General features: G+C 39.7%; 1 protein-coding gene across 3 annotated transcripts in view; it reads right to left on the bottom strand.

Annotated features, from left to right (window-relative positions):
• The window catches only part of Mfsd6 (major facilitator superfamily domain containing 6), a 63,639-nt gene extending 60,870 nt beyond the window's left edge, over positions 1 to 2,769 (bottom strand). Inside the window, exon 1 of one of the 3 annotated variants that reach the window (XM_027925012.2) lies at positions 2,420 to 2,769. The gene's annotated coding sequence lies outside the window, so the exon portion shown is untranslated. Of the gene's footprint in view, positions 1 to 1,857; positions 2,189 to 2,419 lie in introns of those variants that run through there. The other 2 variants (XM_027925013.2, XM_027925011.2) reach the window with 2 other exon arrangements.
• Positions 2,770 to 16,636: the final 13,867 nt, after the last annotated feature.

The raw sequence follows: 16,636 nt of genomic DNA on the forward strand, positions 1-16,636 counted from the left end.
CCTACTGGTATAATTCTAAAATTTTCTCTGGCAAATTAGTTTTTACTAAAACTAGAACAAATGGTAAAATATACATGTTCTGATATATATCTATATATCTATATATATTTATATATATCTATATAGCTATAGATATAGATATCTCCATTATAAATACATAGATTATCCTATATGGACGTTACTATATGCAATATATGTATGTTGAAATGAAGTTAATTTCAAAGGCAAGAAGAAAAGGAAAGCATTTGCCTAGGTGGTAAGGTTTAATGGTCCTGAGTAGGGAGAGACACCAAGTGGAAATTTCCCACACTTTGGAGCCAGGACATACAGGGTCCAAACCTAACTGCATCTCTTCCTGATTGTGGTTAGTATAGAATTACTTAAAATTTTTGAGCTTCCTTTTAATTAGAGAAAAATATTTTACAGATATTTAGAAATAAATGGTGTTAAGATGGTGTGTTGAATATCAGTATTCGAAAGTGTCTTATTGCCAGGTGTGGTGGCGCATGCCTGCAATCCCTGCAACTCAGGAGGCTGAAGCAGGAGTATCACAAGTTCAAAGCCAGCCTCAGAAACTCAGTGAGATCTTAAGCAACCTAGTGAGACCCTGCCTCAAAACAAAAAGTAAAAGGGTTGGGGATGTAGTATAGTGGTTAAGCACCTCTGGGTTCAATCCTGGGTCTGGAAAAAAAAAAAGTGCCTTACTACTGTTAATAATCCAGAAATTATAGATGAAACTGACAGTCCAATATTCACATGACCAAATACCTGCAAACCTTGCTATTTTGTCTTTTTGTTTCAGTATGCCTTCATGATTTTATACTTACCTAATTTGTACACAGAAGGTACCTTAAAAATAAGTTATTATAAACACCCTTAGTCACTATTATTTAAATTTTTATTAAAATAGTCTATTCCCCCAGAGCATCTTGTTGCACTGGGCTCATTAATGTTTCAACCATTTCCCAAGCAATGCTGAATTTTACTTATAAATTGTGATAAATACCATCCAATCAACTACCACGAAATAACTAAAAACACTCCCCTTGTCTTCCAGTGACCAAGTATCAAAAGTCAAGCTTCCCATTGAAAACTCTAACCTCTCCTTTTGTTTAACAAGGCAGTCAGAGATACCTACACTTTTAGTTGGCTAATGCCCAGGTCTTGGGGAAGAGTTGTTCTGCTCACATCTGGGACCTACCAAATAGTCATCTCTCTTCATAACATGCTGTTAGTCAACTATATATATGTCCACCTACTCTTTACATCCATCTACACTAAAAAGGTTAGATTAACACAATATCATGAACTTCTAGAAAAGGCAAAGGAAAATTTAATCACTACACTACCCAACCATCTTTTTTTTTTCACAAGTGAGAGAAAACTGGGACCCAGAACCCAAGGGCATCAAACTATTTGGATTTCAGCCTTCACTCTTAAAGATTATTTTCTATTACTCATAGGCCAGGTATCATAGGTTCCAGTTGTACTGTGTGATACTTATTAAACATTTTTTGATTAAAGGAAATGTTTGTTGTTCCTAATGCATGTGGGAGTAGCAAAATGCATCGTGTGCCTGCTTGAAGGGTTATTAATCCACCTGTGTGTGTCCACGTGAGGAGGGGATAAAAGAAAGGGGGAGGTGCATTTGGAATTGTTTACTACTTAAATTTACAGGTAAATTACAGGGTATGGAATAAATAAGACTCAGAAGTACTAGCAACCCCCATTACCATTTCAAAAGGGCTTCAGGGACATACCACTAAATTCAAGTACAGAAGGAAGCGCGAAGGGTACAATTTCTCCTAGGTAGCAGGCCTGAGAAAAGGCTCCCCCCCCCCCCCCGTATATATTCACCTGGGGAAACTGACAATATCAATTTCCTCCTTCTGCCAAAGCAGGGCCACGTCCTTGTCACTGGGGCTGTGTGGAGGTTCTCACCTCCGCCTTTCTCCCGGAGACATTTGTGCCAAGGACGTAAGTGGGGCTGGGCCGAGAGGGGCCTGGACACCCGGGCCCATCCCTCATCCCCCTTTTCCGGCGGCAACTGGCGTCGGGCGAGGGCTCCCTGGGCAGCGCCTTTGTTTTCCCGACTCCAATTACGTTTGCGGAAGTGCTGCAGGCGCCCGGCACACGGGGGGCGCTGACGGCAGCCTCCCCCAGCACCCTACAAAGATGACAACAGACACCCGAGCCCAGGGGAGGGAGGGAGCGAGCGGCAGGCGACCAGGGTGGGCGCGGAAACGCCCACGCGCGCTCCCTCGGGCCCCTTCCCAAGCCCCCTCCCCGACAGCAGGTGTGCGCGGCGAAGGGTCCCCGCCCTCCCGCGCGGCGCGTCCCCGGCGGGGGAGGCCAGGGCGGGGCTGCGGGGCCTCCCCCGCCGAGCGCGCCCCCTCCCCGCGCACCCGGCACGACTCACCTGCTGCGGCGGCGGCGGCGCTCAGCTGCGCAGGGCGCGGGGAGCCCTGTCCCCGGGGCGCGGGGCGGCAGCTCCGGGCGCCGGGGCGGCGGCTGTCGGGGCGGTGCGCACCATCTCTGGCGAGTCGCTCGCTCCGGGGGGCTGCGGCGGGCGGGGTGGGGCGGGGCGCGGCGGGGCTGAGGGATGCGGACTGGGTGGGGCGACGACAGCCGGGCCGAGCGCTCCCGCCGGGGCGACCTTCTCCAGCAGCTGCTCTTCTTGGTGCTGGGTCCTCACGGTCGCTGCAGTCGTTCACTACCGGCTGGACCCGATTCAGGGCCGAGCGCCGAGGACCGTCCGCCAGGTGCAGCGCTCCGCCTCCTGCGGCGGCGGCGGCGGATGCGTCGGTCTCCTCCTCCCGGCCTCCCGCCCGCCCTGGCGGCCCCGGGGGACCCGGGACCCGACCCGGCTGGGAAGCGCACTAAGAAGGGGAAAGCGGACGTCGAGGTCCAGCCTGCCCCGCCACTATCACCACCACCACCACCTACCCACCCACCCACACAGGCTTCCAACCGAGACCCCTGTCTCCCTATGCAAAAAATTCAGGCCACGGCGAGGAAGAAGACTTGAGATGGGGAGTAGAGGGACGTCTGATCTGAAGATAGTACTAGCCATCATTTATTGAGCGCTTCTTAAGAGCCAGGCACAAGGCTAACACTATAAATGCTCTATCACAGTGTCTCAAGTCACAGTCTTGATCGACTGTCCTCAGTTGACTTGGGAGAGAAGGGAGGGAAAGAACGTGGTGAGTTTCACGAACTCACAGAGGCTAAAACACCCTCCTAGCAAGGCACTGCGGGGTATCTGGCGCTTTGCTGAAGAGATCCTGTGTGTCGCACTAAGAATGTAATTTAAATTGTATTTCTGGTTAAACTTACAGCGAGGCGGAGAGTGTAGTTGATTGCATAAAGTATTCATTCAACAAGAATTTTTGTGTGCTTGTGACTGGCTCTAGGGGATGCCATATCCTGTTCTCAGCGTTTATTCTGGCAACAGCAGAGAATAATGGAAGCTAACATTTATGAATGTTTATTATATATGAAGTACTATTTAAGCTTTATCATAATCTTATGAGTATAGGTAATGATATTCCCACTTCACAACTAAGAAAACTGAGGCTGAAAGTTAATGTAATCTCTCCAAAATTACTAGGTAGTAAAAGAAAAAGATGACTTCTTTTAAATCCAGTTGTTAACCTCCTAACCATGAAATCATACTCATGAGAACTTTTTAGGTCTTGGAGCTTCAGAATTTGGAGTCCCTTTTTGGGGAGAATTAAAACAATAAGAATACTAAGTTGCTAGACCCTCTCCAGGAACCCATGAAATGTGCCTGAAGCCTACAACACAGCCTCTTGATAGATCTATTTACAATATCGACACATAAAAGCAAAATAAAGGTAGCGAGTGCTAAAGTTTTAAATGAAAATGATGAAGGAGATTATTGTTCTAAGAATGACAGATTGTTGTTTGATGTGTCCTGGAGATACCTGCTTCCTACTGCATTATTTTAAACTAAATGTCTCATAGAGTACACAGTTGGTAGCTGTCACAATAGAATTGTCATTTTTCTGATCTATCAACTATTAAATAAACAACTTTTTAAAAAAGAACATAAGGGAAAAAAGCAAACAGACTCTCTTCTCTCAGGTCCTTTCCTTTATGAGAAAAGACAACAGAAAAAAACTTGGAGAAATATTGGATAGATCTTGATCTATAAAGTCAGCCCCATGTTGAAAAGTGAAGCCATGTCATCCCAGAGATCAAAGCTGGTGTTTGTATTTCAAATAGGACAGGGTAGGCTCAAGGGTCAGCACAGGGAAAACGTGTTGTTCCAATTGACCTTGTTAAGGAAGGAATTTTTTCCTGACAGCCACAATCCTTTAAATATGTCAGGGTTTTTGGCTCTGTCTAGTAGGTCATTATTCAACTCATACACATACTAAAGATCACAAAATTTTAAATTTTCTTAATTTTTAAAACTCACAAATAAATCAATATAAGGAGAAGACACAAATATGCATGAAGAAATAGTGATCTGCTATTCCTTCCCACCTTCCCACTGTCTCTGAGCCAACCAGTGGGTGTGGTGTGGGAAATTAGCCTCCAAGTACACAACCAGTCAGGCTAACCCAGAGGTCATTGCGCAGAGAGACTTCAGATGTTGAAATCACAAGGCTATTGAAGAATGCACAGCATGAAAGCCAAGAGAGAGAGGATGGGGTACAAATGGGTGATATATTTATGAAATGTGCATAGCTTCATACCTCTTCTCCAGTCTCAGCTATATCATTCTTTCCCGCTGATAGAATAGTTACAGGATCAGAGTGGAGGTTAAACAAAGAGGCTTGGTAGACAGAAGGTGCCTGGTGCCAAACCCAACACATACTTACTTGCTCCAGGAGACATAGGAACAAGTATGCCTGGCTCTTGTTCTAGCTCACCAATTAATCTGGTAGTTGCTATGGATTTTATCTGCATTTCTCAGGCAGAGAGGAGTGCAGCCTGCATGGGTATCACCAGTGGGTGATCCTTTTAAGACTTCCTGGATATTGATTGACTTATGAATATTTAGTATATCAAGAATATTTGGGGACTGGGGTTGTGGCTCAGCGGTAGAGTGCTTGCCTGGCACGTGCAGGGACCTGGGTTTGATCCTCAGCACCACATAAAAATAAATAAGTAAAAGGTATTGTGTCCAACCACAACTAAAAAATAAAATATTTTTAAAAAACAAGACTAATGGTAAAGCTGGGAGAATTAGCCCTTAAAAAAAAGAATATTTGGCCAGGTACAGTGGCGCATGCCTGTAATCTCAGCTGCTTGGGAGGCTGAGGCAGGAGGATCACAAAGCCAGATTCATCAACTTTGCGAGGCCCTAAGCAACTTTGTGAGACCCTGTTTCAAAAAGTAAAAGCTGGGGATGTGGCTCAATGGTTAAGCACCCCTGTGTTCAATTCTGGGTACCAAAAAAAAAAAAAAAATCGATGCCTACTTGGTCCTTCCAACCTTTCCTCTTTCCTCTACTTTTTCTCACAAACTACTTTCTTCTGCTTCATTTGCCTTCCTCATAATGTTTTTTCTTGTATTCCCTTTGACAGAATTGTTTATTCTTAAATAAGAAAATAAACACATTACATTGGGCAATAATAATAACAAATAACATTTATATAGGACTCACCATGAGCCAGGCAAGGCTCACTGCAATTTGCAATATATTTATTCAGAAAACCCTCACAGTAATCACATGATTTTACCAACTGGTGCATATAAAAGTGAAACAACTTGACCAAGATCACACCACTAGTAAGTGATAGAATCTGCATTCGATCCCACATAGTCTGGCTTCAAATTGTGGTTCTTATTCATTCCTCCTTGCTCATTTAAATACTTCAAAACATGTCTAATCATACAGAGGGGGTTGGAGTTTTTTAAAAATTTTTTTAGTTGTAGATGAACAAATATCTTTATTTTGTTTATTTATTTTTATGTGGTGCTGAGGATTGAACCTAGTGCCTCACACATTCGAGGCAAGTATTCAATCACTGAGCCACAACCCCAGAGTGTCAACCACTCAACCACTTCTTTCTTCACCTGTCAGGAACATTGGACACTGTTGATGGTTTCTTTTTCTGTCTTTCTTTTTTTTTTTTTTTTCAAGTTGTCAATGGACCTTTATTTATTTAATTAATTTATTTATATAAATTATATGGTGCTGAGAATTGAAGCCAGGGTCTCACCTGTGCTAGGTGAGCACTCTACCACTGAGCTACAACTCCAGCCCCTGATGTTTCCTTTTTAAAACTTTCTTCCTTGAAACTCACTCCTCCTCTAACTTCCATGACCCATAAGTCTTGTGTTTCCCTTTTCCTCAGGCCACTCCCCTTTGTATGATCCATTTGGGTTTTTTTAATGCCTTGGATTTTGTTCTAGATCTTTCTTTCTCCTAACTGCTGCTGTTGTTATTTTGGTGAATGTTCCTTCTCATTCTGTTAGCTTCAATCACAGAATGTTTAAAGATAACCTGACATCCATCTCTCTGAGGCAGCTTCTCTCCTGAGGACCAGATCCATATGGCCATTGTCCAGTGGAATGTGTCACAGGCATCCCAACCTCACTAAGTCCCACATCAATGCTTCATTATCTTCTGCTTCTCCCCCACTCTCCTCCCCTGTTCTTACTTCTGGGTTCTCAAACTACCATCTATCTTTCCCCCTCTCCAGTACCCCCATACACAGTATATTTATTTCCTATTGCTGCTGAAACAAGTTACCATATTATCTTAATTTTGGAGACAGAAGTCCAAAATGAGTTTTAGTGACTGCAGGACTGCTGTGTTAGTTAGCTTTTTGTCACTGTGACAAAATACTGGAGGTAAACAACTTAAAAGGAAGAAAATTTATTTTAGCTCATGGTTTCAGACGTTTCAGTCCGTGGTCAGTTGGCCCTGTTGCTATGGGCCTTTGTGAAGGCACAACCTCAAGATGGTGGCTGGGAATGTGGGGGCAGAGAAGTGGAGAGGAGAGAGGAGAAGAAAGGGGCTGGGGTTAAGATATGCCCTTCCTGGGATATGCTGCAAGTGACCTACTTCCTCCAACTAGGCCCACCTCCTACAATTTCCACTGCCTCCCAATAGTCAGTCCAACTATGAACCCATCCATCGGTAGATTAATTCATTGATGAGATTAGAGCCCTCACTCACTTTCCAAAAGCCCCGCCTCTGAGCATTACTGCACTGGGGGCCAAGGCTTTAACACATAAGCTTTTGGGGGATATTTCTGATCTAGTCTATAATAGCTTCATTTCTGTACACTATACAGGAGAATCAATCACTTAGGCTTTTCCCACTTCTAGAAGCTAGGCACATTCCTTGCCTCATATGACCCCTTCCTCCACTTCCAAAGCACACCATTCTAATTTCTGCTTCAGTTTTCAGGGTGCCTTTTCTGACTCTGACCCCTTTACCCTCTTATTAAGAACCTCATTATTTCACTGGGCTCACCCTAATGACCCAGGATAATCTCCTCCTTTCCAGAGCCTTAATCACATCTGCAAAGTCCCTTTTCACCATGGAAGGTAGCATATTCATAGGTACCTGAGGTTGAGATTTGGACATCACTGGGGGCTTTGACCACACCAAGTCAAACGCCAAACTCTCCCAGATCCATCTTTTGAAATCTCTGGACCCCATCCTCTTCTCTCTATCCCTGTGCTATTCTAAACCACGAGGTTATCTCACCTCTTCCTTGTGACAACCACTTCTCTGACCTATTTGCTTCATTGTGCTCATCCATTCAATTAATTTTCCATCCACAACCAAAGTAATCTTTAAAAACATCTGTCCATGTAATCTCTTTGCCATCCTTCAGGGTGGTGTAACACCATGGGACACCCTTCACATTGTATGGTGTGTCTGGGATGTGCTATCAGCAGACCTCATTTATTGTAACAAGGAGACTCAAAGTTCCAGTAGTTAAATAGGACTAGAGATTTTTTTCTCATTTATCACTCCTTAAGTAGACAGATAGTCCACATAACACAGGAATTCCATCTCTGGTCCAGGGTAACTGCTTCAGGTCTCACCATCCCCAGCACACAGGCATGTTGGCTATAAATTCAATCAGTTAGGGAAGCACTAGCATTTATATACATCATTCCCATTCACATTCCATTGGCTGGAACTTAGTCACATGACCACATCTGAGTGCAAAGGAAGAAAATATGGGCTTTAGCTGAGTGGCTACATGCCCAGCTAAGTTCTATTCCTACAAAAGAAAGAAAGAATGAATTTTGAGAATCAACTGGAAACCTTCAACAGGGGGAAAAAGTGGAGGATTGTAATTTATACTGGAGGATAAGGGATACTTCTATGAGGAAGTAACACTAAACTGAGACCTAAAAGCATAAGTAAAAGATAGCCAGGTAAAGGGTTCTGGAAAGTTCTTTCCCCACAAAAGGCATATCTTGAGGCAAGAGAGAGCTAGGATCATCTGACCGGAGCTGAATGAGGAGTGAGCTATGGGGAAATTTGATAACTTTGGGTAAATAGGCAGGAGCTAGGTGAGGCAAATACCTGTACATCCTATTAAACGTATGGAATTTTAAGCTTAAATTCAAAGCAAACCACTGCAGAATGTTTAGGAGATCTGTGCTTTTAAAATATCACCATGGCCTGGAGAGGGCTCAGATGGTAGGGGGTTAGGCTAAGTTAGAAAGTAGTCAGTGGAGGAGAGAATGGCTAACAGGCTTGGATCACAGTGGTAGTAGTAGGGATAGAGAAAGAAGATGAATTTGAGAGAGTTTTTGAAAGCGTATGAGCACACTTGGTGATACATTGGATGTGGGAGGCAAGGGAAAGGAGGTGTTAAGAATGACTCAGATTTCTGGTTGGAACAACTGGGTAGATTGTGATAACCTTTACAGAGAAGGAGGAGACTGTGGGAGGAGCAGGTTGGAGGGAAGAAAGAGTTCACATTTGACATAAGTTTGAGATGGCTGTGAGACTTGAAGGTGGAGCTGTGAAGCAGACAATTAAATATAAGATTCCAAAGCTCAGAATAAAGGACTCGATTTGGCAATCATCAGTGCTGAGGTAATATTTACAGTCATGAAGAAAACCACTTAAGGATAAAATATATTGAAGGAGCCCTGAGAAAGGTCAACATTTACCAGTTGATATATGAGGAGAAATTTAGAATAATCAGTGATAAAAATAGGAGGAAATTAAGGAGGATGTTGCCCCTGCAGCCTGTTGTTGTTGTTGTTGGTGTGCGTGTGTGTGTGTGTGTTTCAAGGAGTGTGAAGTTTAACACCCTACTCCTTTTTCAGATCCCAGATAAACCATTGTATCTTCCACAGACTAGTCTTGTTGTCCCTCAGTGGCTTCATTTGCTGTGCGTCTTCTCTATCATGGCACCTACCATAGCTATTGTAATGGCTTGTTTGACTTCCATGTTGGACTGTGTATTCCTTAATGGGACTCTGCATACAGGGAATGTAGGAATGTTCATCATTCTTATTAGTTAGCTAAAGGATGGTCCATTGCAACAGCCCACATATAGTGGTTTAAACAAGAATAAAAGAATACTTTTCCCTCATATAAAATTGTAGGTTAATAGGTGGCTCCGTGTGTTGGGAACCAGGAATTATGGTCTCTTGATGCATCTTCAATATAAAGCTTCCATCTCCAAGTCCAATGAGGCATCACCAAAATGCAACATCCAGCTCTCACCACTGTGTGCACGCTTTAGCCATTGAGCTATGTGGGGAAGGGAAGGCATGTTCCTTTCTCTTAAAAACATAAACAGAAATTGTACGTATCACTTAAATATTACTGTTCAAATTTCAGTGCCGGAACTTGTTTATATGACCACACCTCTCTGCTATGACGACTGAGAAATGTAGTCTTTGAGTATTCATGTACAGAGATAAAACTTTTGCTATGAAAGGAGAAGGGAACAGACACTAAGTGTGACTAACAGCCCTAACCCACCTCTGTTACTGCATCCCAGAGCCTGACTGCCCTTCTCTAGTGTTCTGGTTATCATTCACCTCACACAGAGCCTGACTCTTGGAATGTGCTTCATTCAGCATAGAGAAAGGTGGAAGGACAGCACTAGCTTTTGACACTGATTATCACATGTGGGAGGAAATGGAAAGGGCATGGAGGGAGAGTTATAAGTATTTGTTGACTAAATGGATCATAATAAATGGATAAATTCAGTGGTGACAATTGTAATGAGGATGGTTCCTTTTAATTCCCACTATCTTCCCTTCCTTCCTTCTTCAGCATTGGCTTGTGGAGGAAGTAGGACTTAATTTTGGGCCCAAAACATGACTTAAGACGTAAATAGTAACAAAGAAGGCTAATTTATTTCAATCTATTATTATGACTTATTTTCACTTAGTTCTCTTGAGTTTTCTAGGCAGACAATCACATAAAGCCATACATAATGATATTTGCTATCCCTTTTGATACTTGTATCTATTTTAAAATTTTTATCACATTGCTAAAATAATGGTAAATATTTGTAATGGCCAACAGTTGTCCCTTGTGTTGTTACTTTCTTTGTTGACTGCCTCTGTTACTTTTCCATTGAGTATGAGCCTGACTGTTGCTTTGGCATAGATATTCTTCATTAGATTAATAAAGTTTTCTACATATGATCTAATAAGGTTTTTAAAAATGAATAATAGATGTTTTAATATAATCTACTTCATGTATTTTCTAATATTTTTGTCTATTTCCAATCCAGTTCCATACCATAATATGCTTTTTATCTTCTAATTGTGGTCATCCTAATGATAATGAATCTACCATGTCAGGACAGAGAGTTAAGCACTGAAGACAAAAGGAAGTATAAAACCTGGTCCCTCCCTTATGAGAGGCTTATAAGCTACTAGCAAGGGTATGGCTATAAATAAATCAATTATAATTAGTATAATAACAGAAGGTGGCATATTTTATGAGTGATACACAGACTAATGTTACAAAAATAACATTTTTTTAATGTTCTTCCCCTTCTAAGAGAAATCTATTAGATCATTATAGCCTAAAGTATAAAGTCCAAAATCTTTAATCATCTTCAACCAAACACTAACTTTGCCAATTTTATCTTCTTGGCATTTCTCTAATGTGTTTGATCTCACCCATCCTACATATCCTTACACACATCCCATGGAACTCAGGTCTTAATGCGACAGTCTCCATAACAGCTTTCGTATTCCCAGTCTCACATTTATCCAACACAAAAACATAAACAGTCTTGTATCTTTAATTTTTAAAACTTTTAATGAGAGTATAATAACTATTCAGAAAAGTGCACACATCAAAAGAGCACAGTTCAATGAGTTAATCATTGTGTAATCATTCCAATAGCAAGAAATTGATCATTACCAATATCCCATAAAGATTCCTGTACTCCCTTCAAATTACTACCTTCTCCTGCCCCAAATTACATCATTTTTATTTCTAACCTAAAAGGTTAGTTTTGCTTAAATTTGAACTGTATAATAAATAAAATCAAACAGTATGTAATACTTTGTGCTTGATTTCTTCAGTTCAAAATTACATTGCTATGTGTAGTTATTCCATTTCCAATACACAGATTGCACATTATTTATCTTTCATTTTTCTGCTGAGGAACACTTGGATTATTCCCATTCTTGAAAATTACAAATAATGCTTCCATGAACATCCTTGTTCTGATCTTTTAGTACTCATGTATGAATTTCTATCATATGTACCAGAAATGTAATTGCTAAATCATAGGGCATGCAGATTTTCACCATTATTAGTTAATACCAAGCAATTTCCAAGGTGTTTGCAAAAAATTATACTCCAATTGGCAGTATGTCTCTTTAATCTCACCAAGTCTGTAACAGCTCCTTAGTCTTCCCCTGTCTTCTATGACCTTGACATCGTATAAAGGATATTGGTCAGATGGCTTGTAGAAGGACCCTCAATTTAAGTTAACTGATGCTTTCTCATGGCTAGACTCAGGCATGCATTTCTTGGAGAAACATAACATAGACACTGTGTCCTCAGATCACACATTAGGGGCACACTTGTCATATGTCCTAGTATTTGCAATATGAATCATAAGTCCCCTGATTGGGGTTCTATGTACTGGGTTTCTCCACTGTAAAGTCACTGCTCTGGTTTGAATTTTGTATCCCTTTCAAATTTCATGTTGACACTTAATCTCCTGCAACAGTATTAAGAGGTGGAGTGTTTAGGAGGTAAAGTCATGATAGCCTCACCCTCATTGATGAGCTTAAAGGAATGGGTTTGCCCCTTCCACCTCCTTTTCCCTCTTCATCCCTTCCACCATTGTGAGAATTCAGCCTTTGACCCCTCTAGAGTATCCAGCAAAAAGGCATCATCTTTGAAAAAGAGAGATGCCATCACCAGACCTCAAGTTCACTTATTGGTATTCTGTCCCTATAGTTTACCTTTTCCAGAATGTTACATAGATGGAATTATATAAAATGCAGCCTTTTGGGTAGGACTTCTTCCACACAGCATTCTCTGTTTAAGATTCATTGATATCATGGTATGAATTATTGTATATATTGTATGAATCAATGGTTTGGTCCTTTTTATTGCTGAATTGTATAGATAAAGCACAGTTTTTATCCACTTATTGACTGAAGGACATCTGAGTTGCTTCTAGTTTCGGGCTATTATTAACAAAGCTTCCATAAACATTTGCACACAGGTTTTGTATAAACAAAAATTTTCCGTTCACTTGAGTAAAATACCTAAGAGCAGGATTATTGGAGCACATGGTAAGAAATTTGTTTAACTTTGGGTCGGGGATGTAGCTCAGTGGTAGAATACTTGTCTAGCATGTAAAAGGCCCTAGGTTCTATCCCCATCAACAGAATAAATGTTTAACAAAATTCAACATCAATTCAACAATCTACTACAGAGTCTATTTAGTGTAACAAGGCAAATAAATAAATAAGAATACAGATGAAAAGGAAGAAGTAAAACTGTCTTTATTCTCAAATGACATTTATTTATGTGGAAAATCCTAAACAATCTAAAATAAAAGCTGCTAGACCTAACAGAACTAATAGGTGAGAGTGTCAAGTTTGAAGAGTACAAAAATAAATTTAAAAATCAGTTGTATTTCTCTGTATTGGCAAAGAAAAACCAAAAACTTAAATTCATAAAACATTACCATTTACACAGCATCAAAATGTAAGATAATTGCATTTTTGAACTATACATTAAAAACTACAAAAGATGGCTTATAGAAATTAATAAAAATCTAAATAAATGAAAGTGAGATTAGAAGTCTATATATAATAATGTTACTAGATTAGAAGTCTAAATATTGTTAAAATGTCAGGTTTTTTTCTAATCTACAGGTTAAACACAATTACACGCAAAGTTCTAACAAGCTCTTTTGTAGGATTTGACAAACCAATTTTAAATAATTTAAAGGGTCTCAAATATTTGAAACAACTATGAAAAAGATCAAAATTGGAGGACTTACATTATTTGATTTCAAAACTTATAAATCTAGAATAATCAAGATACTGTAGTATTGATGTAAAGATTGTCATAGAGATCAGTGGAACAAAATGTGAGTTCAAAAATAGGCTCATACACATAGCTAGTCAATTTTTTTTAAAAAGCAGTTTTATTTTATGAAAACTTCTTATAATATTATGGCTTAGATATGAGATGTCCTCCAAAAGCTTATGTGTGAGACAACACAAGAACATTCAGAGGTGAAATGATTAGATGATGAGAGGTGTAACCTAATCAGTGGATTAATCCACAATATGAGTTAACTAGACAGTAAGTATAGGCTAGTCAATTTCAATGAAGTGACTTTCTTAGTCTGTTTTCTGTTGCTGTAACAAAATATCTGAGGCTGGATACTTTATGTGAAAGAGATTATTTCACTCACAGTTTTGAAGGCTATAAGTCTATGACAGATGGCATCACAATTGTAGGAGCATATGGACGAGATCACACAGCAAAACAGGAAGCTAGAGATGGGACAGGGGCCAGTCTTGGTGCTTGATAACAATCTTCTCTCACAGGAACTAACTGGGTTCCCACAAGAACTTCCAAGGGCAATACCCTCCCTGACTTTATTACCTTTCACTAGGCCCAACCTCTTAAATGTTCTGCTACCTCCCAACACTGCCACACTGAGGAAGAAGCTTCCAACACAGCAGCACACTTGAACCATGTCCAAACCATAGCAGCTACTAAGGCAATTCAATAGAAGGATCATCTTTCCAACATAGATGCATTGAATATCTATATTTTAAAAGTGAATCTCAGGATCTGGGCATGGAAGCACACTCCTATAATCCCAAAGGCTCCGGAGGCGGAGGCAGGTGGATCCTTAGTTCAAAGCCAGCCTCAGTCACCGTGAGGCACCAAGCAACTCAGTGAGACCCTGTCACTAAATAAAATATGTAATAGGGTGGAGGATGTGACTCACTGGTTGAGTGCCCTTGAGTTCAACCCCCAAAAGTGAATTTCAATCTTACCTCAAACTATATATAAAAGTTAACTCAAAAATTAATCAAAGACCTAATTATAAAAGGTAAAACAATAAAAATTCTGGAAGAAATGGGAAATGTTTACCTTTAATTTGTCGAGATTTTTTATGTAGGATAGAAAAATACAAATTATAAAAGAAAAGAATAAATTAACTGAACTTACTAAAAATTAAGAATTTTTGCTTTTCAAAATGCAAGTTTACAAAAAAGAAAAGGCAAAAATCTGAGAAATTATTTTCAAACACATATCCAACAAATGACTTGGCATCTAGAATACGTAAGAACTCTCACAACTCAAGGGTGAACAACTTTTTTGTGTGAGTTCTGTTGAAAATTTGGCAGTTATATCAACATTCTTCTATATGTTCTATATTTTAAAATAGTATGATATGGCACATAGAGAATGTAAGAGGAACTCTAATTCTATCCACCTTCACCTAGCTTGATTGAAAATTGACTCTACTAAATTTAATATTGCTAAAATAAAGTAGAAATAAAGTTTTCATCCTTAAATACCATGTCATCATTTTTATCATTGATAATGAATAAGTAATGAAATATCAATAATTGAGTAATTATTCAGTTAATATTTATTAGGCACTCAAAGTTCTGGTACAGTCCTTATTGAAATGGAATGATTCAGAGCACAGAAAGAACAGGCTTGGGTATTAAGAAGACTGCAACCTCAGCAGAGAAATATATTTAAAGCATATTTCAGAAGTTTGTTACTTGAGGAAAAGAACATGTTTATATCCAAACAATCCAGGACTTTTAAAATAGTCTTCTATAATACCACATGCAATAATTCTTTGAAGATAATTAGATATAGGAGACTAGCTCCAGTGTCTTAATATTTATGTCAAAAATTTGGGTATATTCCATTCACTCATTCATTTAACCAATATAGTATTTGTCAAGTGGCTATTTAGTAAATCACACCGTTCTTAGTGCTGGGAAGCCATATATAAAACAGATAAGGTCTACCCTCACCTAGCTTACATTCTAGAAGGTATATAACTTTAGCCCAAATATTACTTTTTCCTTAATGAAAGGTATCAACATTTATGTCATTGTTTTCCTTAGCTATAATAATAATACTGGAAACAAACAACCATAATATAGAAAATGAATGTAATTTTGTAATCTTATCCCTTGGTATAATTACCTTGAATAGTTCAGTATATATACTTAGACTTTTAAAAATACTTTTAAAAATTTACAAACTGGATCACACTTCCATAAATTGCTTTTTTTTCCTCTTAGTAGTACAGTATACCATAATTATCTTTTGCATCTAGATCTATTTATTTATATTGTATAACATACAGACTACATACAGACTACAATTTATTTCAGCCATATTCTATTGATAACTCATTGGAGATATTTCTGGTTTTTCCTTTATGATTAGTGCTTTCAGTGTCTTGTTTAAGAAATATTTTGGGCTGGGGATGTGGCTCAAGTGGTAGCGCACTTGCCTGGCATGCGCGAGGTACTGGGTTCGATCTTCAACACCACATAAAGATAAAATAAAGATATTGTGTCCACCTAAAACTAAAAAATAAATATTAAAAAAAGAAATCTTTTCCTAGTCCATGATATTTTCAAATTTACCTGTGGGAGAGGGAGAGAGAGAGAGAGAGAGTGAGAGAGAGAGAAATTCCAGGTTTTAGTTGTCCCACTGGGCTGGGGAGGAGAAATTGTGCTTTAGAGATTTGGGACAGCTAAAATGAGGGTTTAAAAATCTCAGAAAAAAAGAGAAATGCAGAGTAGTGAACTTGGCACTTTGCATACAATTTCTCTTCAAGACTTTTCTAATTCAGAAGCTGAATGTGCTCACAGTGAAAGGCTGAGAAACCTAGCATAAAGCAATGAGTTGCTAAGAGGCTTATATCTAAGGACTGATTTTGACAATCTCACCCGTTTTCTTGTTTTCTTCGTTTGTAGTTTTGCAGTGGGGGAGGTAGGAAGAAGGGTTTGTGTGCCAAACTAAAGCCTGGTTGCAAGTCACCAGAGAGTTTTTAGGGAAAGAGGACCTGAAAATCAATACACAATGCTAGCATCAGAAGGGCTTCCTGTGACTGTCCTGCAATGAAGAGACTGCTCAGGGATTGTGTCCCACCCACAGTCACAGATCATCCCCATC

Source organism: Marmota flaviventris, chromosome 11, assembly GCF_047511675.1.
Source record: "Marmota flaviventris isolate mMarFla1 chromosome 11, mMarFla1.hap1, whole genome shotgun sequence".
Taxonomy (NCBI): domain Eukaryota; kingdom Metazoa; phylum Chordata; class Mammalia; order Rodentia; family Sciuridae; genus Marmota; species Marmota flaviventris.